Raw genomic sequence first — 24,490 nt, forward strand, 5'->3', positions numbered from 1 at the left:
ACACCTACAACAGTCACATTTGTTTCCCTGGCAACAGCACCATGTGGCACAGTTACTAGGTCAAACTCATACAACAAAACATACAGGGAATTCCCGTACACACACAGCTGTTACACCAGTCACTAAGTAACTAATACTGTGCCCTTTGGCGAAACTATACAGTCACCCACGCTATAATTCTCTATATATGAATTACCTGTCTATAACACACCCCAGTAACATCGTCTTTTACAAATAGCGGTTACAGTACGGTTAGCATAAGTCAAAGCACAATTTAAGGTCACAATACAATTATTAGTGGTTATGGTGTGAAACATGCATTAGACGACAATGATTAGTACTTATATACAGTGTCAGTAAATATACAGGGTTATGGTACCGTGCACTATGATACAGCAACACACTATTAACACTCTCGCTAGACGGCTGAGCTCGCGCTATCTAACAAGATATACACTTTACTAAACAATCTTTAACACATTTACAATCCCAACTAAACTATTGGCCAGTACCTTGAATGGACTACCTAAAACTATATACATCCGTTTTGGTTAGCCACACTGCCCAAGCACCACATATAGCGAGCTAGAGGACCGAATTTACACAGACGCCTCTTAGTCGATTACTATCAAAAATCTAGTGGGTTCCAAATTTACACGCCTTCCCACTTAGCCAAGATAGGTTGAGAGCTAGCGAACCGAATTTACACAGACGCCGCTTAGTCTCCCGGTCCCTCCGACCTAGCGAACGTAATATACACCCTAGAACGCTAGTCTAGACAAGACACCGGTGTCCGGCTAGGGCTATTTACACCAGAACCCCGCCTGACTAACCAAATCAAACGGTCTTACTAAAGAGCGTTCGATTGAGCGGTGCGCCTTCGCTCCTTCCCTCCGACAGAGGGGGCAGATTCCATACACAGATTTAAACCCCTTTTGGGCCTACCGCACAATCGGTATACCCCTAGTGGGTCTGCCGTCTAAAACAGCAGTTGTCTTACCTCCTCGTTCCTGAACCTGGGTTCACACTCATCGACGGGGACACCCCAGCACTTACTACGTAGAGGCCGATGATCTCCTGGACAAAAGACCAGTGGCGCCGAGACAAAGGGAGGTCCACGCAGAAGTTCAGGGGTGCAGCCGTAGAGAACGTGGGCAAAGATAGACCGTCTCACGCCTCTGCTTCTCAGCTACCGTTGAACGATGAGCTTCCCGGCCCAATGCACCAAATGATACCGGAGAAACTGACGGAAGCCAAGCACAGAGAGATGGACACAGGTTTCTTCAGGAAGGAAGAGATTCTTTATTCGATTCACCGACCGGGGCTCAGAGGGACTTATGTCACCAAAATACAACAAGATCTGAGCCCAGAACTAACTGTGTAAATGCATGATATAGACATATAGCTCCTCCTATAGTTAACTCTACCCCCATATACTCTTTACACAATCAGCTGAACAAAGCCTAACTTCCCTTACTTATTAGACCACATGGCTCACCCAGAACAATGGAGGAGGGGGGAAGTGTTTTCAGTTTCTGCATTCCTGCATTTGCTCAATACGGTGTTGATTGTATCTTAGCTACGTGAAACTAACTAACTGATACACCATTTACACATATGCCACATGGCAATCTTGTCCTAGTAAATTTATTTTTACTGAGATTCCACCACAGTATCATGTATAATATCTATGAATTTGGGCTGTGTATGGGGGCTGCTTGTGGAATTGTGTGTGTGTGTGGATGGATATGCCACATTGTGTATTTGGTAGTGTGTGTATGTGTGGGGCTGTTTGGGGTATTGCATGTGAGAGGCTGCATGTGGGGTTGTGTGTATGTGGATTGTTGGTGGCGTTGCGTTTGTGCGGACTGTGTGTGTGTTTATATGTGAGCTGTTTGTACTATTTGTTATTCTGCAGCTCTGTGTATATCTAGCAGTCTGGGAGGCTTCCTTGGGTTTAAGTGGGGACCATGCTGGCCAGGTACAGCTCAAGGACAGAAGCTGCAACAGGAAGCTATGGGCTGCTCTACTCCAGTGTGAATTCCCATTCACAAGTGCTGGGAGGACGTGATCTGAGATCACGTCCTCCACGTTCTGCAATGCATGAATGGAGGATTGTCCTTCACCACCTTTTCGTATTAGCAGATATCTGAAGTTTCACTGGGACTCCTGACAGGCCAGAGCCTACCCCTGATCTATACGCTGATAGTAAACATGTCGCTCTGTATCATAATACGGAGTATCTATACACTGATAATAAACATGTCGCTCTGTATAATAATACTGAGTATCTATACACTGATAATAAACATGTTGCTCTGTATAATGATACCGAGTATAGTGTTTTCGCGAACCCGAAATTTTCGGTTCGCTAACGGCGAACGAGAACTTCCTCAAATGTTCGCGAACCGGCGAACCGCGCGAACCGCCATTGACTTCAATGGGCAGGTGAATTTTAAAACCAACAGGGACTCTTTCTGGCCACAAAAGTGATGGAAAAGTTGTTTCAAGGGGACTAACACCTGGACTGTGGCATGCCGGAGGGGGATCCATGGCAAAACTCCCATGGAAAATTACACAGTTGATGCAGAGTCTGCTTTTAATCCATAAAGGGCAGAAATTACCTAACATTGACACCTGTCCTCAAAGCCCCTGATACACACTGACACAGAGCAGAATAGAGACTGTTCCCCGTCCTCAGAGACCATGATACACACTGACACAGAGCAGAATAGAGACTGTTACCCCTACATAGGGTCACTTGGCAGATATGGCGGGGTCGTGGGAGGGGGAGGATGACTTTCACCTCTTCCCCTGTTAGATTCCCGTTGTGCTGTGACATCACCCTTATACACTGTGTAACGCATACTATTTAATTTGATCAGCATGGCCACTTGAGCTTTTATAGTTTTCACGCTGCTTGTAGTTTATATATGGTTCACAAAAATCAAACAAACGATAAAGTAAACATGTAAGGATTCAGAATATTCTTTCAAACCCTTACACATTGTGTGTACGTATTTTTTGTCTTAAGTTTGTGGCTTTAAAGAGGTTCACGTTGTTTCTATGATGTGCATAACATGTTCTTGTAAATGTTTGTTAAATTTTTCCTGGAATTTTAATTTTTCAATCTGAATAAAGATAGGCAAATCCCTGATACACACTGACACAGAGCAGAATAGGGACTGTCCCCCCTACATAGGGTCACTTGGCAGATATGGATTTACACCTGTCCTCAGAGACCATGATACACACTGACACAGAGCAGAATAGAGACTGTTCCCCGTCCACAGAGACCATGATACACACTGACACAGAGCAGAATAGAGACTGTCCCCCCTACATAGGGTCACTTGGCAGGTATGGATTGACACCTGTCCTCAAAGCCCCTGATACACACTGACACAGAGCAGAATAGAGACTGTTCACCGTCCACAGAGACCATGATACACACTGACACAGAGCAGAATAGAGACTGTTCACCGTCCACAGAGACCATGATACACACTGACACAGAGCAGAATAGAGACTGTTCACCGTCCACAGAGACCATGATACACACTGACACAGAGCAGAATAGAGACTGTTCCCCGTCCACAGAGACCATGATACACACTGACACAGAGCAGAATAGGGACTGTTCCCCCTACATAGGGTCACTTGGCAGGTATGGATTTGTTATGGTACTTTTTAGCAGTAAACCAAAATGTTTAAATGTCTATCTGTTCCTGTCCAAATTAAGAAAATTGAATTGCGTATATACGCTGAAGTAATTAAGTCTGACACACGGAGTTCAGGTTAAAATAACTTCGAGAAAATTTATTGGCAAGTGAAGAAAAGCGGGCGCGCAGGCCCTTTTAAGAGGCATTTTTCGTCATCATTGATTATCAGAATCAGTAAATACACATCATTAATTGGATTAATTGTTAAGTGTCTGGATTAGTGTCCACCTATCAATATAATTAATTGGCTCAAAAACTAAGTGGTTAGCTATGTGTCCACCCACCGAGAGGTGGTATTGTTTGGACACGGGTGGGGACAAGGGGCTCAAGCGCCATTTCCCTTAGCATGAGGTTTACTCGGTGGAAAGGGGGGCTTGAGCGTCATTTTACACTGTCATGATGTCAGGTCTGTGGTCAGGTGCAAGGTCTCTTATGAATAGAACATTTCATTACTACAGTGTTCTCATGGCCTTCAGTTTATACTATGTTGCGAGTTAGGGGAAATTCAGCAGTTCCTGAGTTAGTCATGTCTTTATAGAAAATACAGTCTTTGTCCATTGTGTTAGATGTGCTATGAAATTCTGTCATGTAATGTAGTTTTAAAATGAAGAAGTCAGGTTATGAGGACAAAATGGAGGATTTGTCATAGTATGAAGATAAAATGGAGTTAGTGCAATAATTCAATACAAGTTCAATAAAGATTTTTTAATAATTCTACATCAGTCCCCCCTATGAAATGTTAGATTCTAAGAGATAAAACTTTATTTGTTAGTACCAGAAGACGTGTTAACCCAAAGGCACAGAAACCCCGTGGCCGCTAGCTAGGTGTTAATGCAAAGTGCAAGTCTGTCCCTAGATCTGACCCTAATAGGCTAACTCATCGTCAGCATGGCTCTCGAACACTTCACTCCCATGGGTGGCCCATGATGGCTTGCCCACCACTTCTCCACACGGGGTCTTTACCATTCACTGACAGATGCTGTCCCTAAGCTGGTCCCTTCCTAGAATTCTCGCACTTTATCAACAAAAGGGATAGTTTGTAGCGGTAAACAGGGTGAGTTGAGATCTTGGAAATCTTGGTCATCAACTTCGAGATGTGTGAAAGTGGGTGCCGCTTGGTCGCTTGGTCAACAGTCTTCATGAGGGATTTTCTCAGACAAGGGAGGACACAACAAAAGAGAAGAGCAAAGATAAAAAGAAAAATTAGTATTGCCATACCAATATGCATTAAAGCCTTTTGCCATCCTGTCATCCAACCAAACCATCTTTCCCAGGGATCTTTTATCCCAGAATTCCTTTTTAACTCTTCAGAAAGTTCATTTAATTTTTCTATGGCTAATGTAACTTTACCATTAGGGCCTGTGTTTTCTGGGATGTAGGTACAACATGTCATGGTGTCGGGCAAAATTTTACATACTCCTCCTTTTTCAGCTAGAATCATATCTAAGGCCATTCTATTCTGGAAGGCCATTTGGGATGTGGCCTGCAACTGTTCGGCCAAACCCTGGAGGGCATCTCTGGTATAATTAACAAAACGCTGTTGATTATAATAAATGTAATTTATCCAATTTAAATTCTTGTTTGCGGTAACTATGGTAAAAAGTGATTCAAATCCTGCAGCAACTTCATCTCTTGCTTTAAATTCGTTGGGCACCCCCCTAGGCACCCCAACAGCATCAATATAAACATGAGGGTCAAAACTTCCTTTCACTGGGGCTTCGCGCTTAACCTTAGTGTGTCTGGACTCATGGGTGTTGAGGTGTGTGTCAGAGATGATGTGTATGGGCATAATGGCTTTAGCCAAAGTACACTCCCCCCACCACTCTTTGTCCATTCTGGATCTTAGCTGTAAATCCCCACACAACCAGTAAATATCCCCCAATGATCTGGTGTGAAACTGCAACAAGTTCATGGAGACATTTCTGTAGGTAGCACAATACCCCTTAGAGAAGTTACCCAAGAATTTACCAATTCCATCATAATTAGCATAACAAGTGTAATTACCTTTATATACTGTAATACCATCTGGGGGTTTGACATCCTTGGTTAGGAGAGGATACTCTTTTGTCCATGCTTTACATATGGACCTGTTGAAATCATAGTGATAGGCAAAGAGGCTCAACACACATGCTTCTATATCTACTGGCAGGGTTAAAGGCACAGTGCTCAGGTGAGGCCGGGCACCGCCACACACATAGCATGCGGTCTTATTATGCTTATTAGCATTATATTTCATCCATTCTAACCATAGATTAACATCATTAAAACCAGTTTCAGCGGCCATGGTATCTTCAAAGGTGGGGTTAGCAATGGCCATCATGTCTTGAAAGGTCTGGATGTGTGGTTTTAATGGGTTAGGGACCATATAAGTGGCCCCTTGCCACTCAGAAGAGTTGCACATATCTTTGAGGTAGAAATGCCCTAACTTGTGGTAGGACTGTTTGTCAACTACACAAACATATGGGTCTTTTGCATGAGGGATATCTCTATAGATATTCTGAATTTGTGATGTAGGGAATGGGCATTCTACGATGTCACAATAATCAAAGGTATAAGTAGCCACATGGGTGCATGATGAGTTATACCAGAAGGTGTACCCACTAACATCTTTGGTGATGGCTACTTGCTGAGCCTTAATTAGGCTAATTAAGGAGATAATGTACCAGAGGTACATGCTTGTGCAGTATCTGCTTCTTCTGGGGCAGGAGACTTCTTGCAGTGGGAAGCGTGGATCCAATGTGGCCTACCGGCCAGTTTGACGGAGGTTGCAGTGATCAGAAGAACTTGGAATGGACCGTCAAATCTTGGTTCCAGGGTATTTTTCCGCACAAATTTCTTAACCAGAACCCAATCTCCGGGAAGCAGGTTGTGGGTACCTGTATCCAAATCGAGATCTGGAATTGAAGAGAAAACTTGGGCATGTATTTTGTTTAAGGCACTTGCAAGTTCAGTTACATAGTCTACTAAACCATCTGATTGGAGCTGTAACTGTTGCGGAAAATAACAACCTAGTCTGGGTGCTGTCCCAAATAGAATCTCATATGGGGATAGTGAGTGCTTCCCTCTAGGTGTGTGCCTAACGCTGAATAAAGCTATTGACAGGCTTTCTGGCCAGGGCATCTTTGTTTCTTGTGACATTTTTAACATTCTGGCTTTTAAAGTGCCATTCATGCGCTCTACTTTACCACTACTTTGTGGGTGGTAAGGGGTGTGGAAGGCTAGGGTCACCCCTAGAGCAGTCCAAATTTCTTTAGTCACTGTTGCTGTAAAGGCTGGGCCTTGATCACTTTCAATGACTTCTGGAAGTCCGAATCTACATACAATATCTGTAAGTAGGCGTCTTGCGGTTGTTTTTGCAGTGATATTGGCCACTGGGTAGGCTTCTGGCCAGCCTGAGAACATGTCCACTATTACTAGTGCATATTCATGAGACCCACTCTTGGGCATTTGGATGTGGTCAATTTGAATTCTCTGGAATGGGTACATGGGTTTTGCCAGGTGCTTTGAAGGCACTTTGATTGGTTTTCCTGGATTGCATTTTGCACAAATGACACAGGCCCTACAGAAGCTGTTGATCAATGTTGTGATTCCAGGTGCTTCATAATACTTTTGTATGAGGGCGGCCATTAAGTCTTTTGACAGGTGTGCAGGCCCATGTGCCCATTGGACAACTGCTGGATATAAATTTCTTGGAAGGCAGAATTTAAAGTTGTTGTAATATATTCCGTCCTTTAGGATGGCTCCTTTCTTTTTCCATTTCTGGATTTCTTCAGGGGTGATTGCAGCTTGCTGTTCTCGCAAAATTCTTAAATCAGTAGGAAGGGTTTGCAGAGCAAAAACAGGAACTTCTTCTTCTTGTCCGGACACTTCTTCATCCACTTCCTGCAAATCTCTGGCTGCTTGCTTAGCGGCCTGATCAGCCAAATGGTTGCCCTTTGCTTCATCTGTATCCAATTTCCCATGTGCCTTGACTTTCAAAACGGCCACTTCTTCAGGGAGTAGGAGGGCATCCATTAGTTCCTTGATTGCAGAGCTGTGTTTAACTGGTGTACCGGCGGTGGTAAGAAATCCTCTTGTCTTCCAAATGAGGCCGAAGTCATGTGCCACACCCAGAGCATATCTTGAGTCTGTATAGATGTTGGCACGTTTTCCTTCGGAAATTTTGCATGCTGAAGTCAGGGCTTGTAATTCAGCTTCTTGCGCAGACATTGCTGGCGGTAAAGATGATGATTTGATAACTTCATCTGTTGTGGTTACGGCATATCCTGTATGGTATTTTCCTTCTTCATCAGCATATCTTGAACCGTCCACAAACAGGGTAAAATCTGGATCTGGCAATGGATTCTCATGCACAGTTGGTAAGTGCACTGTCTCCATTTTCATCTGTTCAAAACAGTCATGAGGTGTTTCTGGGTCATAATCATTCACTATGACCAGATCTTGGAATTCCTTTTCCAGGAAATGGCGTGGCCATGCTTCCAAAAGGTCAGTTGTTGGGTATTTGGTAATACCATTTTCCTGTAGCTGTGTTTCATCCATGGTGGCCCATAACTTTGCCATGGGCCCAAGATCATTCCATGACCTTGTTTTCAACTTGGTAACAGGAATATGTGGGATAGTGTATCCCAATGACGGTACAGGTAATTGAGTTCTGGAGGTAATTGGATCAGAACCATGCTATTGCCTTCAGAGTCACAATAGAAATCTTGAGCAGTGAGCTTCACATCAATCCAGTGGTAAAGCTCATCTTCATAGCAAGGTTCAGGAGTAATGTTCGGCTTGTACCACATGGTACAGAAGGCGTAACCCGGGCCTTCACAAAGAGGTGTCTCATCTTCGTAAAATGTCAAATGTGGATGCATGATTTTCTTGATACATCCACAGAGCAGGTAGATGTAGGTCTCATCCGTGATAAATCCATAGTAGATACCCCCCTCAGGGAGTGGAAGAAGAGTGGATGGATTAAGCACTTGACATCTTTGTATAGAAATGTTGTCAGGTAAAAGAAGATGACATTGCAGACGCAAGTGTCTAGCAGGAGACACGTGCTTGAGCTGGACTTGGTTGATAATGGCAGAGATGTCATGAGGGGCCAAAACAACCAGAGGGTGGCCAAGGACCAGGTCTGAAGTTCTTTCTATGAGTTCTCTCGCAGCAAAAACAGCCCTAAGGCATGAAGGAGTCCCTCTGGCCACAATGTTCAGTTGACATGAGAAATATCCAATAGGCCTCTGGCGGCCTCTTAAGTCATTAGTTTGGGTAAGAACTCCTGTAGCATGGCCTTGTCTTTCAGAGACAAACAATTTGAAAGGTTTGGTATAGTCTGGTAGGCCCAAGGCAGGAGCAGAAGCAATTGCACGTTTAAGAGATTTGAAGTTATCCAGAGCTTCATTGGTCAGGCAGAATGGGTCTGACTTGAGTGCATCATAGAGAGGTTGCATAAGCAGAGAGGCTTCTGGGATCCATGCTCTGCAGTAGGAAATGAGGCCTAAGAAGGCATGAAGAGATTTTGAAGTCCTTGGAGGTGGGATATCCAGTACTGCTCTTACCCGGTCCCGAGTAAGATGTCTGGTACCTTGAGATAGGCAATGTCCAAGGAAAATTACTGAAGGTTGGCAGAATTGCAGCTTGATAAGTGAAGCTTTGCATCCTTGTTCTGCCAAATAGCAAAGGAGACTAATTGAACACTTTTCAGTAGTGGGTATATCATCTCCACAGAGTAGTAAATCATCCACATACTGGAGCAAAACAACTTCTGGGTGTTCAGCTTGCCATGGGTCAAGGATGGTGCCCATGGCTTTTGCAAATTGACTTGGAGAATTTTGTGCCCCTTGGGGCATGACAGTCCAGGTATACTGTTTCATTTCATGGGTGAAAGCGAACAGGTATTGACAGGATGGGTCCAGTGGGACACTGAAAAAGGCATTAGCCAGGTCAATGACTTTGCAGATGGTGGGACTCCAGAGAGCAGAGTGTGAGGATTTGGTACAAGAGGGGTGTCCAGGACAGTAGCTTCATTGACGGCACGGAGATCCTGAACCATCCTGTACTTCTCTGGCTCACCTTTTGGAGTTTTCTTTTTCACAGGAAATAATGGAGTATTGCATTCAGATTTACATTTCACTAGAGCACCCTTCTCCAAGAGTGCTTTGATTTGGATAGAAATGGCTGCAGCCTGTGCTGGTTTTAAAGGATATTGTGGTTTTCTTGGTAACTTAGCTCCTGGAATAAGCTTTACCACCACAGGTGGGACATTTAGGTGACCTATGTCCTCTGGGCCTGAGGACCATAATTTAGCAGGCACCTGTGTTTTTAACACGTCTGGGAAATTGGACCTCGGTTCTGCTGCTTCCCCACGGGGACCTTCTAAATGCAGCATCAGAGGTAGGGAGCACAAGGCTGAGGTGTCTGATTCAGATAGAGGTGTAGACATTTCTACTTGTCCGTCTGGAGTGAAGGTGATAGATGCCTGCAGGCGTGAGAGAACATCAGCGCCTAATAGGTTAATTGGGCATGTGGAGGATACCACAAAGCGAGCAAGCAGGCTAGTGCCAACTCGTAGTGGAGTTGTTAAAGGGCTGTGTCTTGGCTGGCCATCCACTCCAAAACAAGAGACATCAATATTTGACAGAAAAGATGGGTCTGGCAGGTCTTGTTCTCGCAGAACACTACGGGCTGCACCTGTGTCAACAAGAAATGTGGTTGGTTGGCCCTCAATGGGTAAAGTCACTGTAGCAAGTGGCCCCCCCTTATCCCCTGTAGACACTGCCATGACAGGGGTTAATGACACAGGCTTGCCAATTTCCTAATCATCTGGTTCCTCAACTATTGGAACAGTTTTAGTGGGTTTGGGACCCGGGGCAGGCTTAGGCAGCCTCTTAGGTTCTCTCTTGGGTTCAGGGCAATCACTTCTAAAGTGTCCCTTGGCCCCGCAATTAAAGCAATGTCCATCCTCAGGTTTGGTGCCTTTTGGGACAGGAGTGGAGCGGGACACCATGAGAGGAGCTGAGGTGGGTCTTCTTGGGGTCTGGGCAGATTCCAGACCTCTAGCAACTAAAAGTAAAGTATCCAGAGGAACAACCTTATATTCAGGGCGTGCAGCAATGATTCCCTTGCGTATGGAATCTTTAACACCTTGAACAAATGCACCGGACAGCATTTGTGAATGGATCTTGTCAGTAAGATCAAACCCCAAATCTGTAAACATTTGATACAGTCTTGCATGAAACTTTTCAACTGATTCTCCTTTATCTTGTATAACATCAGTAAGGCCAGCAGCCTGATCTGCAAGTTTGTCCTTAGCCCATTCTCTTATTGGTTGCAAAAAGTTACTCCGGAGGGGTAATCAACATCACTGGTGAGCAGATCTGTACTGAGGTGGCGGGCCATGCTGGTGTCAGGATCGGGACAGGGATCCAACACGCAGAGTACAAAGAGTGGAAAGGTACGTATACCGGGCCTTAGAATGGCCGGACTAACGTACCGAGAGTAATAGAGAATAGTCAGAGACAGGCCGAGGTCGAGGGAACGGGAAGACAGATAAGCGAGAGACAAGCCGGGTCAAGGGAGAACAGAGAAGCAGGGTAGTACAACAAGCCGAGTCAAAACCAAATAGAGCAAACTAGAATACCAGAGCACTGAGTGACTAGACAAGCTAGAACCACGACAGGGCAATGAGCTGAAGTGAGAAGTAAGCTTAAATACCCTGGCTCTGGATGGTAATCACGCCTCTGACAAGTACCGATTGGATATCGGACACTTGAGTGACAGGTCGCTCGTGATAGCGTCATGACGTCACGTATTGAGCGTCCTGCTAGAAAAGGACGTGGATTCCTCGCGGCCGGTGTTTAAGTGACTGGATGAACCGCGAGGAACGAAGGAAACAGCTCGCCTGGACGGCCAAACCACTAAATCTCTACCTCCCTTAGAGGTAGAGACCTCAGGTACCCTGACAGTACCCCCCCTCTCAGATACGCCCACCGGGCGGAAGGAACCGGGGCGAGATGGGAAGCGAAGGTGAAATGCTCTGCGAAGGCGAGAAGCATGAACGTCCTCCTGAGGTACCCAACTCCTCTCCTCAGGACCATATCCCCTCCAGTTGACCAGATATTGCAATTTTCCCCTTGAAATTCTGGAATCAATGATGGAGCTGACCTCGTACTCCTCCCGACCCTCCACCTGAACAGGGCGAGGCGAGGAAACCTTAGAGGAGAATTTGTTGCAAATAAGAGGTTTCAACAAGGAGACATGAAAAGAGTTAGGAATGCGTAAGGCAGGTGGCAGAGCAAGGCGATACGCAACCGGGTTGATACGAGTGAGAATCCTGTAAGGGCCTATGTAGCGAGGAGCAAATTTCATAGATGGGACTTTTAGGCGAATATTCTTAGTACTCAACCATACCCTATCCCCAGGAACAAAAACAGGAGCCGCTCTTCTATGCTTGTCAGCGTGTTTTTTGAACAACGAAGAACTATGTAACAGAATTTGCCGAGTCTGATCCCATAATCTCTTCAGGTTGGCGACATGATCATCAACCGACGGTATCCCCTGAGAAGAGGAAACCGAAGGAAAAATCGAAGGATGAAAGCCATAGTTCATGAAGAAAGGGCTAGAGCGAGTTGAATCACAAACAAGGTTATTGTGTGCGAACTCCGCCCAAGGAATCAGACCGACCCAATCGTCCTGGTGTTCGGAAACAAAGCAACGCAGATACTGTTCGATCTTTTGATTAGTACGTTCAGCAGCTCCGTTAGACTGAGGGTGATAGGCAGAGGAGAAGTTCAATTTGATACCCATTTGAGAACAAAAGGATCTCCAGAAACGTGAGACAAATTGAGAACCTCTATCAGAAACAATCTCCGAAGGAATCCCATGTAGGCGAAAAACCTCTCTCGCAAAAATCTCCGCCAATTCAGGAGAAGTCGGAAGTTTAGGTAATGGTACGAAATGAGCCATCTTAGTAAATCTATCCACCACCGTGAGAATAACAGTCTGTCTCTTGGAAGCAGGTAAATCAATGATAAAGTCTATGGACAAACAGGACCAAGGTTTCTCAGGAACGTCCAAGGGGTGTAACAGGCCACATGGAGAAGCATGAGGTAGTTTAGTCTTGGCACAAGTCTCACAAGCTGCGACGAACTCCTCAATATCTTTTCGAAGTGAAGGCCACCAGAAATCCTTGGATATCAGAGAGTATGTCTTGCGAATACCAGGATGACCAGCTATCTTACTTTCGTGAAAACATTGTAAGAGCTCCAGTTAAAGTTCAGGAGGAACAAAGTTTCTTCCCTCAGGAGTGTTTCCGGGAGCTAGATGTTGTGACTTCAAGATCTGGTCAAGTAGCGGAGAATGAATTTTAAGACTGGTATTAGCAATAATATTGCATTTGGGTACAATGGAGGACACAAGTGGTTCAACTGAAGCAGAAGGCTCAAATTGGCGAGATAGCGCATCGGCTTTAGAATTCTTTGAGCCAGGTCTGTAAGTCAGAACGTAATTGAAATGGGTAAGAAACAACGACCAACGAGCCTGCCTGGAGGACAAACGCTTGGCCTCTCCGATATAAGACAAATTTTTGTGGTCTGTTAGAATGGTAACAGGATGTAAAGTACCTTCCAATAAATGTCTCCACTCTTTCAAAGCTTTGATAACCGCTAGTAATTCTCTGTCACCAATGTCATATCTGCTCTCAGTACCGGACAATTTTTTAGAGAAAAATCCACATGGATGTAATGGTTTATCAACACCCAACCTTTGAGATAGGACAGCACCTAAACCAGTCTCTGATGCGTCTACCTCAAGCAGAAAAGGCAGGGAAGTGTCGGGGTGAACTAAAATTGGAGCGGAAGCGAAAAGCTCCTTGAGAGTTTTGAATGCAAGAAGAGCTTCAGTAGTCCAATTCTTAGTATCAGCCCCCTGTTTGGTCATATTAGTGATAGGTGCGATAATTGAAGAATAGCCCTTAATAAAGCGCCTATAATAATTAGAAAAACCAATAAATCTCTGTACGGCTTTAAGACCTTTGGGTAAAGGCCACTCTAGAATGGACTGGAGTTTATCCGGGTCCATCTTAAACCCCTCCCCAGAGATCACATAGCCGAGAAAGGTTACCTGGGTTTGATCAAAGCTACATTTCTCCAACTTGCAGTACAAACCATGCCGAAGAAGCTTGTGCAAAACCCTCCTGACTTGCTTGTGATGAGTCTCAATCTCACTAGAATGTATAAGGATATCATCTAGGTATACAATGACGCACTCTTGCTGAAACTCCCTAAGAACCTCATTTATCAGATCTTGGAATACCGCTGGTGCATTGCATAACCCAAAAGGCATAACCGTATATTCATAGTGACCATAGCGAGTATTGAATGCCGTCATCCACTCATGTCCCTGCTGGATTCTCACCAAGTTATATGCCCCTCTGAGGTCTAACTTGGTGAAAATTGTAGAGCCCTTCAAACGATCGAAGAGTTCGGTGATCAAGGGAATCGGGTAGGCATTTTTAATGGTTATCTTATTTAAGCCTCGATAATCAATACAAGGTCTCAAAGAACCATCTTTCTTTTTAACAAAAAAAAATCCAGCCCCGGCAGGAGAGGAGGACCTCCTGATGAATCCCTTGTCTAAATTCTCGTGAATATACTCCTCTAGAACTGAGTTCTCTTTCGTAGATAATGGGTATACATGACCTCTGGGGGGCATGGTACCAGGGAGTAGGTTAATTATGCAATCAAAGGACCTGTGTGGGGGTAAGGTATCGGCTTTCTTTTTGTCAAATACTGCCTTTAAATCTAGATACTGAGGCGGAATTTGTGTCTCTGTAGGGTTGTCAGAGGTAGCCGATGTGTTAGTTAATCCGAGAGGTAAGACCTTCCGCAAGCATTTTTCTTGACAATTCTTTCCCCACGAAACTATCTCCCCTGACTCCCAATTAATAATAGGGTTGTGTCTCCTCAACCAGGAGTACCCCAGGACTATGGGAATAGACGGAGAAGAAATGAGCATTAAGGATATATCCTCTTTATGTAGGATGCCAACAGTTAAGTTAATCGGTATGGTCTCATGGAAAATAACAGGCTCAAGTAACGGTCTACCATCGATGGCCTCAACAGCCAGTGGTGTCTCTTTTAACTGGGATGGGATAGCATGCTTGGCAGCAAAACCCTGATCTATAAAGCTCTCAGCAGCTCCAGAATCGATTAGTGCCATAGTCTTTACTACTCCCTTCTCCCACCTCAAAGAAACGGGTAACAGAAGCCTGAACTCTTTGTAGTTGTGAATAGAGGACAAAGTAGAAACACCCAAGGCCTGTCCTCTAGAGGAACTTAGGTGCGAGCGTTTCCCGAACGATTAGGACAATTTAGGCGTAAATGGCCTCTGACTCCACAATACATACACAAACCCTCCCTTCTTCTGTACTGTCTCTCCCTCTCTGTGAGATGAGTACTGCCTATCTGCATAGGTTCAGAAATACGTAAGTCCTCGAACTCAGAATTTTGAAAGGTAGGCGCTAGTTTAAAGGAGGGTCTACGGGTCCTATCTCGAGTGTTCTGCCTCTCTCTTATGCGTTCATCAATACGAGATATAAAAGAAATTAAATCCTCCAAATTCTCAGGGAGTTCTCTAGTAGCGACCTCGTCAAGAATTACATCTGATAACCCATTCAGAAACACATCTATATAAACCTGTTCGTTCCATTTAACTTCTGCCGCCAAAGACCTGAACTCTAGTGCATAGTCCACAAGTGTTCGATTGTCCTGTCTAAGGCGCAACAGTAATCTAGCTGCATTGACCTTTCTACCAGGAGGGTCAAAAGTTCTTCTAAACGCAGCTACAAAGGCATTATAATTATAGACTAGTGGATTATCATTCTCCCATAAAGGATTGGCCCATCTCAGAGCTTTCTCAATGAGTAAAGTAATAACAAATCCAACCTTCGCTCTATCTGTAGGATAAGAGCGGGGTTGTAATTCGAAATGGATGCTAATCTGGTTTAGAAAACCACGACACTTCTCCGGTGACCCGCCATAGCGTACTGGTGGGGTAATACGGGAAGAAGCACCTACAGTGGCTACCTCTAGACCTGAGACTGCAGGAGAAATAGAAGGAGTACGTGTCTCCTCAGGTGGGTTACTAGCACGAGACAAAAGTGCCTGTAGTGCTAGAGCCATCTGATCCATCCTATGCTCCATGGCGTCAAACCTGGGATCAGAAGAACCAAGCTGACTGTTTGTACCTGCAGGATCCATTGGCCCTGTCGTAATGTCAGGATCGGGACAGGGATCCAACACGCAGAGTACAAAGAGTGGAAAGGTACGTATACCGGGCCTTAGAATGGCCGGACTAACGTACCGAGAGTAATAGAGAATAGTCAGAGACAGGCCGAGGTCGAGGGAACGGGAAGACAGATAAGCGAGAGACAAGCCGGGTCAAGGGAGAACAGAGAAGCAGGGTAGTACAACAAGCCGAGTCAAAACCAAATAGAGCAAACTAGAATACCAGAGCACTGAGTGACTAGACAAGCTAGAACCACGACAGGGCAATGAGCTGAAGTGAGAAGTAAGCTTAAATACCCTGGCTCTGGATGGTAATCACGCCTCTGACAAGTACCGATTGGATATCGGACACTTGAGTGACAGGTCGCTCGTGATAGCGTCATGACGTCACGTATTGAGCGTCCTGCTAGAAAAGGACGTGGATTCCTCGCGGCCGGTGTTTAAGTGACTGGATGAACCGCGAGGAACGAAGGAAACAGCTCGCCTGGACGGCCAAACCACTAAATCTCTACCTCCCTTAGAGGTAGAGACCTCAGGTACCCTGACAGCTGGGCCAATATGCATCCCCTGCTTTAATTGCACAAATGCTCAATAAATCACGCCATGCGGCGGAATAAGTCTTTTGAATTTGAACTATCCCTCGGTAAAAAGGCATAGGCTGCTTTTCTGGGTCAGGGAGTGATTTCATTAAAGCACTAGCTTGAGTGGGGTTAAAAGCAACATATTTAGGAGGGGCCCGTTCTCCCCGACCCTTGTGTCCGAAGGGATCATCGATAGAACGATGAGCTGAGGCTCCCGCAGCTTCCAATGAGTCCTGGGATACCCTGTCATCCTCTTCCTCATCTATTTCTACGATTTGGGCCCTCCTGCGTGAGGGGCCCGCTTGAGGTGTCAGGACCGGGGGGTGAGAGGGAGTTCCAGATGCGGGGGTGGCTTGTGGGTCATAGTCTTGGGATAAGTAGTCACCGGGAAGTACCGGCATCAGGGCTGAATGACTGGGGGCCGCCATATTGGGGGCGTGAAAGGAAGCTGCATTGGGGTTAAGGGAAGAAGTGGCGGCCATGTTGGATGTGGGCACATCCGGGGCAGACTGTGCCGTACTGGGCATGACCGGAACCTGGGGAGTGGCTTGGGGAAGGGGGTATGGATAATTTGGATAGGGCAGGGCCATGGGATACGGGAAAGGGTATGGCCAGGCTGGGGAGGGCAGGAGAGTTGGGTGAGGATTTGGGAAAGAGGTGGGATATTGGGCCGGGGTGGGGGCGGTTACGGGAGAGGACGGAGAGGGATTGGTAGGGGTGGGTGCAGAAGGAGGAGCCGGAGCAAGGGAGGTGGGGGTAGTTAGCTGGGCGGATGCAGATGGGAGGGGATTATCAACGGAGAGAGAATGCAGGGAAGAAATGGCAGATGAAATGTTAGGATTAGGTACAGGAGGTAGCGTAGGGATGGATGAGGATGATGGGAATGTTAGAGACGGGGAAGGGGAAAAGAAAGATCCATCAGAATTCAGGACCGGGCAGACAGGGGAGGTGATGGGATGGGCTTCGGGAGGATTGGGAGTGGGGAACATAGTCAGCTGGCTATCACCCATTGCTGACTGAACCTTGGGGATAGACATCCCCTGGGCGCCATTTTGGGGCGCTGGCTGAGGGAATGCCCCAGCAACACAATTATTATGATACACAAACAATTTCACACCTTTGTGATTTATTTCTTCCTCAACCCAACCTTCCTGCTGAATAGCCTTCGCTACTCTGTACCATGCTTCAGCAGTCTTTAATAAATCGTTATCTGTGAGCTTGCCTTTCTTCTCTGTCAGTAATCTACGCCAGCTTTCTGGTTGTAATCTACCACATGAAGGCACAGCAATTTTACACACTTTAGCAATTCTTTCAACACCTTTAACCATTTCCTCTCCCTCTCTGTCTTCAACTAAATCACATGCGAGCCAGCCCCTACCGGGCTTACTCAATTCCTGCCCCATATTCCCCCTCCCCCTACACCAGCGTCCTAGATATAGGGAAAGACAAGGAAAGCTGAACAGGAACGTCTACAATGCTCGACTGCCACCTGAGGATTGTGGGCCCCCCTCAAGTGCGTCTTCCCAAAACGTAGACTAGTCACTGAATCCGCCTACCCGAGGTGGTAGACACGGATTGGAGCGAGGTGAGAAGTGTGTGACCAATCACTTCTCTATCAAGAGAAATAGGAGTGGCTAGAATAACAATATAGGAAGTGTAGAAAAGGTAGAAAGGTAAGGAGAAATCCTTAGAGACAGACACAGGAGTTTGAATGACTCCTAATTAAACAAACAAGACAACAATACAATTGAAATACAGTGCATGCATCACAGTTCAAATAAAATCAACAGTAATTCCTTTCCTTTACTCGTGTGACCTAAGTCACCTCCCTCAACCTCGTAGTGTCCCCGCTCGGAGAACGACTTCCTCAAGTCTCACTACCAGCGGCCACAGGAAACAGCAATCCTCTCCGACCCGAATCCTGTCTAGCCTCCCTCGTTACAGCAGTCCACAAGAATGTGGCCACCTCTATCCTCACTCCCGTAGTGCCCCTATAAAATCCCACTTATAAGTCTCACTACTACGTGGTGCTGGAGACAAGCAATGCCTGCTTGAATCCGCCCGCCACAAATAAAAGAAAATTGGAATTCCACCAGCCTCAGCGCTCGAAGCTGTGGGTTACCACCTCTCTGCAAGCAGAGTTACGTGCACAATGGAGCTAGCTAGGCTGTCAAAGTGACACAAGAAGGATCACAGGAAATTATGAGTCTACACAAAATCCACAGTTCCAACACTCCTCTTTTTCCATACAGCCACAGCTACGAGGCTCCTAAAAGAGGTAAACAGGCAAAGAAGAACCCCAGGAAAGCTTCCACAGGTCAACCCCCCTTTTTCCCTACAGCCACAGCCACGTGGCTCCTAAAAGGAGTAAACAGGCAACAGGACTCCAGGCAAATCCCCCGGGTCCACCCCCCTTATCCCAAAGGGGAAACAGACAAACACAGGACCCCCAGGAAAACTACCACGGGTCCACCCCCCTTTTATCCCAAAAAGGGGAAACAAATAAACATTCAGCCCGGGCACTTAACTAAAACAGGCCAATTCAAACACACCCAGGCAACAGATAGACTAAATGCAGGTAAACAAGTGAGTAACGAGACACCGGGCAAGATATTACCTGTCTTTGATGTCCTCCCGGGAAGCAGTCACAGACACGTGGACGGGTCAATCAAAGGGGCCGGAACATACCGGTGGCTCTGCAGTAGTCTCTACCGTGTACCTGGAGGTGATCAGTCTCCTTTCCTTCCCCCCGGATTCCTCCGTCCAACCGCGTCTTCCTTAGGACGGCTCACCGGCCGGACATAGCCCGATGCCCCACGTTGGGCGCCAAAGTTGTTATGGTACTTTTTAGCAGTAAACCAAAATGTTTAAATGTCTATCTGTTCCTGTCCAAATTAAGAAAATTGAATTGCGTATATACGCTGAAGTAATTAAGTCTGACACACGGAGTTCAGGTTAAAATAACTTCGAGAAAATTTATTGGCAAGTGAAGAAAAGCGGGCGCACAGGCCCTTTTAAGAGGCATTTTTCGTCATCATTGATTATCAGAATATCAGTAAATACACATCATTAATTGGATTAATTGTTAAGTGTCTGGATTAGTGTCCACCTATCAATATAATTAATTGGCTCAAAAACTAAGTGGTTAGCTATGTGTCCACCCACCGAGAGGTGGTATTGTTTGGACACGGGTGGGGACAAGGGGCTCAAGCGCCATTTCCCTTAGCATGAGGTTTACTCGGTGGAAAGGGGGGCTTGAGCGTCATTTTACACTGTCATGATGTCAGGTCTGTGGTCAGATGCAAGGTCTCTTATGAATAGAACATTTCATTACTACAGTGTTCTCATGGCCTTCAATTTATACTATGTTGCGAGTTAGGGGAAATTCAGCAGTTCCTGAGTTAGTCATGTCTTTATAGAAAATACAGTCTTTGTCCATTGTGTTAGATGTGCTGGGAAATTCTGTCATGTAATGTAGTTTTAAAATGAAGAAGTCAGGTTATGAGGACAAAATGGAGGATTTGTCATAGTATGAAGATAAAATGGAGTTAGTGCAATAATTCAATACAAGTTCAATAAAGATTTTTTAATAATTCTACATCAGATTGACACCTGTCCTCAAAGCCCATGATACACACTGGGGGGAGCTACTGTCCTCCCCAACCACTGCGCGGTGGGTGGGGGCCATAAATCACAATGGGGGGACCTACTGTCCTCCCCCCCTCGGCCCCCACCCCTGCGCGGTGGGTGGGGGCCATAAATCACAATGGCGGGGGCCTACTTTCCTCCCCCCGGCCCCCATCCCTGCGCGGTGGGTGGGGGGCATAAATCACAATGGGACGGACCTACAGATAGGAGTGGAGTATTGTTCATATCAGTTTAATACCTTCCGCGTCTCCTATCAGAGGACATGTATATGGCAGCCATTTTAGGAACCGCACACCTGGGACCCGAGCAAGGTCACCTCTTTCAACAGGCGACATGATTTGGCCCTGTAAAACTATCCTGGATATTCTCTACAAGTTCTATGGATATGGCATTGATTTATGTAACAGGGAGATGGAAGAAGATGCTTGGTCGGTCCTCTGACTTGAAATTTGGGGCACTGCGCGGGCAAGCTAATGTGCCACCAGATAGGAGTGGTGAGTTTAGTATTGTTCATATCAGTTTAATACCTTCCGCGTCTCCTATCAGTGGACGTGTAAATGGCAGAGATTTTTAATTGTTGAATCACCTCCCCTTTTTAGGCCAAGGTGGGAGGATGCTTAGACCACTGGTATATTGGTGCCATCTTGGAGGATTTTTTTTGGGTTTGGTTTTTGAAGCCACAGTGCTGCACCAGTGGGCCTAAATATTAGGCATGTACACATGCCTGAAAAATTTGGTATTGTTGCAGCCGCTGCTGTAGCAGCGGCCAGAAAAATTGATGTTTGTTTCACAGGCAGAAAGTGCCCTAAAACATGGCGGCTTGAACCCTAGTTGGTGGCGGATAAGTCACGCAAGTCAAACGTCATTCAGAGCTAAAATACAGCAGCGTGTGGACCATTTTTAGCCCAAGGCAGCTCATCTCATCAGGCCTTTTTTAATCGAATGTATCGCCCAGTGTCAGTCCCTTCGGGATCCATCCCTCATTCATCTTAATAAAGGTGAGGTAATCTAGACTTTTTTGACCTAGGCGACTTCTCTTCTCAGTGACAATACCTCCTGCTGCACTGAAGGTCCTTTCTGACAGGACACTTGAAGCGGGGCAGGCCAGAAGTTCTATCGCAAATTGGGATAGCTCAGGCCACAGGTCAAGCCTGCACACCCAGTAGTCAAGGGGTTCATCGCTCCTCAGAGTGTCGATATCTGCAGTTAAGGCGAGGTAGTCTGCTACCTGTCGGTCGAGTCGCTCTCTGAGGGTGGATCCCGAAGGGCTGTGGCGATGCATAGGACTTAAAAAGGTCCGCATGTCCTCCCTCAACAACACGTCTTTAAAGCGTCCTGTCCTTGCCGGCGTGGTCGTGGGAGGAGGAGGATGACTTCCACCTCTCCCCCTGTTAGATTCCCGTTGTGCTGTGACATCACCCTTATACGCTGTGTAAAGCATACTTTTTAATTTATTTTGCAAATGCTGCATTTGCCACTTTCTGCTTATACCGGGGGTCTAGTAGCGTGGACACCCAGTACAGGTCGTTCTCCTTCAGCCTTTTTATACGAGGGTCCCTCAACAGGCAGGACAGCATGAAAGACCCCATTTGCACAAGGTTGGATGCCGAGCTACTCATTTCCCGTTCCTCCTCCTCACTGATGTCATTGAAGGTATGTTCTTCCCCCCAGCCACGTACAACACCACGGGTACCAGATAGGTGACAACGAGCACCCTGGGATGCCTGTTGTGTTTGGTCTTGCTCCTCCTCCTCCTCCTCCTCAAAGCTACAATCCTCCTCTGACTCCTCTTCCTCACAATCCTCTTCCAGCGTTGCCGCAGGTCCAGCAAGCAATGCTGATAAGGCTGTTTCTGGTGGTGATGGTGACCACAACTCTTCCTCTTCCTCTTCACGCTCATCTACAGCCTGATCCAGCACTCTTCGCAGGACACGCTCCAGGAAGAAAACAAATGGTATGATGTCGCTGATGGTGCCTGGCAAACGTGGCAAAAAAATTCCCAGCTCCCCAGAGGCTGTCCTAGCACCCCGGTCATACAAAAAGTCATTAACAGCTTTTTCTTGTTGGAGCAGGCGGTCGAACATTAGGAGTGTGGAATTCCAACGTGTAGGGCTGTCGCAAATCAAGCGCCTCACTGGCATATTGTTTCGCCGCTGGATATCGGCAAAGTGAGCCATGGCCGTGTAGGAACGCCTGAAATGGCCACACACCTTCCTGGCCTGCTTCAGGACGTCCTGTAAGCCTGTGTACTTATGCACAAAGCGTTGTACGATCAGATTACACACATGTGCCATGCACGGCACATGTGTCAACTTGCCCAACTTCAATGCCGCTATCAAATTATTTCCGTTGTCACACACCACTTTGCCGATATCCAGTTGCTGCGGAGTCAGCCACTTTTCCACCTGTGCGTTCAGGGCGGACAGGAGTGCTTGTCCGGTGTGACTCTCTGCTTTCAAGCAAGTCAAACCCAAGACGGTGTGACACTGCCGTATCCGGGATGTGGAATAGTACCTGGGGAGCTGGGGGGGGGGTGCCGTTGATGTGGAGCAAGATGCAGCAGCACAAGAGGACTCAGCCGAGGAGGTTATGGAAGAGGATGGAGTAGGAGGAGTAGAGGAGGTGGCAGCAGGACTGCCTGCAATTCGTGGCGGTGTCACCAACTCCTCTGCAATGCCACGCATTCCTTGCTTGTCAGCCGTCAGCAGGTTTACCCAATGCGCAGTGTAGGTGATATACCTGCCCTGACCATGCTTTGCAGACCAGGTATCAGTGGTCAGATGGACCCTAGCCCCAACACTGTGTGCCAGACATGCCATGACTTCCTTTTGCACAATCGAGTACAAGTTGGGGATTGCCTTTTGTGAAAAGAAATTCCGGCCGGGTACCTTCCACTGCGGTGTCCCAATAGCTACAAATTTTTTGAACGCCTCAGACTCAACCAGATTGTATGGTAAAAGCTGGCGGGCTAATAGTTCGGACAAGCCAGCTGTCAGATGCTGGGCAAGGGGGTGATGCTGGGCAAGGGGGTGACTTCTTACGCTCAAACATGTCCTTGACAGACACATGACTGTGGGCAGATGAGCGGGAACTGCTCAAGGCGGGAGACGGAGTGGCGGATGGTTGAGAGGGGGCAAGAAGGACAGCAGTGGTTGACGTGGCTGAAGATGCTAGACCAGGAGGAGGATGGCGGCTTAGAGTAGGCGTGCTGCTTGTACTCATGTGTTGATCCCATAGGCGTTTGTGATGTGAGATCATGTGCCTACGCAAAGCAGTTGTACCTAGGTGGGTGTTGGACCTCCCACGACTCAGTTTCCTTTGGCACAGGTTGCAAATGGCATCGCTGTTGTCCGAGGCAGACACACAAAAAAAAGCCACACTGCTGAGCTCTGCAATGACGGCATTCTGGTGGTGGACACAGCATGCGTTGATTGGCGTGCTGTCGGGCTGACCCCGGGTGCCAATGCATGCTGCCTGACTGTGCCACTAGCTCCTTGCGACGACCCCCCCCGCTTCCAACTCGTCTCCTCCTCCTCTCTGTCTCCCCATCTGAACTTTCGCCCTGTTCTTCTTCTTGCCGAGCGGGCACCCACGTGACATCAACCGCTTCGCTTGTATCTGACAACTCAGAAAAGGAAGCAGCAGCGGGTACAACATCATCATCACACCGTACCTCCATGTGTTTAATGCTGCCTGCCTGAGACATATCCCTGTTATCTACATCCTCTAGCAATAATGGTTGCGCATCACTCATTTCTTCAAATGGGTGTGTGGATAACTCCTCTGACATACCAAGTAAAGCGGCTGTGGTGCTAGTTTTGGTGGTGGCGGCAGGCGGGTGAGTGGTATCTTGAGAGGTGCCTGAAGCTAAGCTGGAGGAGGATCAGGGGCGGGCTGGGCCGGGGGGCAGGGAGGCAATTGCCCCCCAGGCCGCCCGAAATTCTTTTAGGACCGGCCGCGGTGGGCCGGCCCTTTAAATGCTGCAGCCGCCGAGCGCTCTGTAAAGAGCGCTCAGACGGCTGCAGCAGCTTTTCCCTCCCTCCCCTCCCCTCCCCTGTAGGTGGCCGAGCTGCACTCCGGTCCGCGGTCCCGGCCGGAGTGATGGGAAGGTGCACACTGAGTGTGCACTTCCTGTCAGTCCGGCCGGGTACAGGAAACAGAAACTCCTGTTCCGCGCGGAACAGGAGTTTCTGTTTCCTGTACCCGGCCGGACTGACAGGAAGGTGCACACTGAGCACCTTCCTATCACTCCGGCCGGGACCGC

Source organism: Pelobates fuscus, chromosome 7, assembly GCF_036172605.1.
Source record: "Pelobates fuscus isolate aPelFus1 chromosome 7, aPelFus1.pri, whole genome shotgun sequence".
Lineage (NCBI taxonomy): Eukaryota > Metazoa > Chordata > Amphibia > Anura > Pelobatidae > Pelobates > Pelobates fuscus.